At 33.6% G+C, this 2,841-nt stretch overlaps 1 long non-coding RNA gene across 1 annotated transcript; it reads right to left on the bottom strand.

The window, feature by feature from the left end:
• Positions 1-688: 688 nt before the first annotated feature.
• On the bottom strand, positions 689-1,106 carry LOC114739959 (uncharacterized). Its single transcript, XR_003739657.1, has 2 exons — positions 1,040-1,106; positions 689-904 (listed from the first exon to the last, which is right to left on the bottom strand). It is a non-coding gene; the product is annotated as an uncharacterized LOC114739959 (long non-coding RNA).
• Between the last annotated feature and the right edge of the window lie 1,735 nt (positions 1,107-2,841).

Genomic DNA, 2,841 nt, shown 5'->3' with positions numbered 1-2,841 from the left:
TAAAATGATGGGCTATTTGTTTTTACAATATGCACACTGCGAAATTGTCGATTTAATATTTGAAGATCTAACGGAATATACAATCCCCCAATTATTTTTGTTACAAAACTACATAACCAGCACACATAGATGTGTAACAATTTTTTTTTCAAATTTTTTGCCAAAATTTTCTTTTATAAACTGCAAATGAGCAGTGTATAACAAAATACACAGTGGTAAAATCGTGACTAAATTACATTTTAATCAGGGTGATGAAAACCATGGTTAGTTAAACGTAACGACAATTTTATTGTTAAAAATATGGTTCGATCATTCCAAACGGGCCCAAAACGTATAGCAGAGATTCAGGCCAGAAAAAGGTTTTAAATTATGACAAACAATTTATTTAGTTTTGTAGAAGCTAAAAATGGTAAGTGGGGGAATGATTCCGTTAGATCTTCAAATTAATATTAAATGAACTAATTAATTTATATATTGTACGCATCATTAGAAGTTGAAAAGAGAGATATAATTTCATATATAGTGCGCTGAATAAATAAAAGAGGAGTACAGATGGAATGCGTCCTTAACGTTGGGTGTTTTGACCTTTTGAGCGCCGACGATTTGCATGAAGGGATCGGAACTGTCTTATTTAATTCCCAATGATCACAAGAAGCAGACGGAAAGTACAAGTAAACAGATTTACGGATTAAGCAGCTTTCAAATGAACATCATTAAACTCCAATGTTTGTGGTACACACCAAATAATCAAATCAAACATATAGACATAAAAAGGAACAAATAACGAATATTAAATAATACAATCATATGGATGTATCCTACACACACACAAAGGCATATATATAAACAGCTACTTAAATTGCATAATCAATATAATGGCGTTAGCTTCATCTGCAAGATTGACCTGCATGGAAATGAAATCCAAGGGTTATAACAAGAAGCGCTTCTCCTCATAAAGAACCTCACCTAAATTGATTTCTAGTAAGTAATTCAGAAGGGGGATGTGTGTGTGTATATATAGAAGATTAATTATATTAACCTGAGAAAATATGGAATTATGAAATGAGTCATCATCGACTCTTGGAAAAATGATCCTTGGGGTTTGGAATGCGAGTGCCTGGTCTGATGTGAGAGCCGTGAGTACGAGGAGGCGGAGGGGACAAAATGCTCTGGATGTTGATGCTTGAAGAACTCATTCTGCGCGCTTCTTCTTCTTCTTCTTCCGCGACAGGTTAAGCAGAGGTATAGACCAGATAGGGTTTGCTGTGAATAATAATAATAATGAAGCTTGAAGATGAAGCAGATATATAGATAGAGACACACAGGTAGGAAAGATTATTGATGATGATCGATGAATGAGGAACAATGAGAGAGATATCGAGGGTGTTCTGTGAATGAAGCGTAGAAGAGAAATGACATAGCGAGAGACAGATAGCTAGCTAGGGTTTGCTTGAATGAAGCTTGAGGAGGAATGAACGTAGATATATATACACATATAGCTTAGCGTGGCTTAACATGGAAGGAAGGTATGTAAGAGATTATTGTTGAATGAGTAATAAATGAAGAATTGTAGTAATTTAGAGAGAAAGTGCTGTTTCGAACTAATGTACGTAAGTTTATTGGGGAGGAAGCAGGCGACCGCTTCAACTAGAGAGCGTTAAAGCCGTGTCGGTGATATGTGACCAACCCCCCACGTGTCTCGCTTCAGACTTTCTGTTTTTGGCTTGCAAACTATAGGAGTTGAAAAATGAAAGGAAAAAGTTTGATAGAATTAGGTAATTTGTTTATTTAATTTTTTTAACCTTGTCAAATTAGTTACTTTTTTTTGTCCCCAATATAAGTCATTTTAACTAATTCATCAGAATTAAAAAATAATACGTATGTAGTTAACTCATTCAATCTAATCTCAAAGTGGAAAACTTTTTTCACCTTTGCTAATATTAAATGAGGTTGTGAATGGGAAAGAAAAATATAAGAAGTTGTATTTAAACATTAACAGAGGGGACATAATTGGCAAGGAAGTATTGATTATTCTCTAAATGACTTATATTTTGAATCGAGCTATTCTTGCTAGAAGCTAAGTGACTTGAATTATGGATTGAAGGGAGTAAATAATTCTTACACTAAAGAAAGGAGTGCTAATAATTTTCTCTTAATTTGATAAAATTCCTTCGTTATCCTAAGATAATGTTGCCATATATGGAAGATGCTTGGCTAGCTGCGGCCAGGCTGTCCTAGCTAGCTATAGTCACAATTCACAAACAACAAAAGGTCAACATATAGTTTAACTGGAAGATCATTAAAATATCAGTTGTTTGACTAAATTCATATTGTGCAGCCGGGGCCGCTAATTAACCAGTATAGTTATAATTTTGAAACACGAGATTGCATTTGTCTTTTAATAATTCATTTGGATTATGAATTTATCTTACATAGATACACGTCTTTATAGATTGTGTGGGTCCCGTAATAAACCTTCCTTCGTGCCAAATAAGTTACTATTCCTTGTATTTAATACTTGAGATAATTAATTTACAAATATTGAGAAAATTAGTTATTTATAATAGATATATTATATATGTTAGTTTTTCTAAAATATTCTTATTAATCATATCTATTGAAACTATGCATTAATTAAAACCCCCTTATCATGCAATCAATAGGAATATTTCTTGTTTCTAAATATGTTAATGTAGGGATTAAATAGTGCGAGAAGTTTCTCAGCAAATTGCTAATTCGACGCAACCTGCATGGCCCAACGCGGCTTATTAATTAAACGCGTATGTTCAGTTCGTGGCCTCTTTGAAATGTTTGGCGCTTCGTTCACTGTTGTTCACTTAA

The sequence above is a fragment of the Neltuma alba genome, unplaced genomic scaffold, assembly GCF_004799145.2.
Source record: "Neltuma alba isolate B1F8T4 unplaced genomic scaffold, ASM479914v2 tig00002991_pilon, whole genome shotgun sequence".
Taxonomy (NCBI): domain Eukaryota; kingdom Viridiplantae; phylum Streptophyta; class Magnoliopsida; order Fabales; family Fabaceae; genus Neltuma; species Neltuma alba.
The sequence above is the reverse complement of the archived record's forward strand: the minus strand, read 5'-3'. Positions and strand labels throughout refer to the sequence as shown.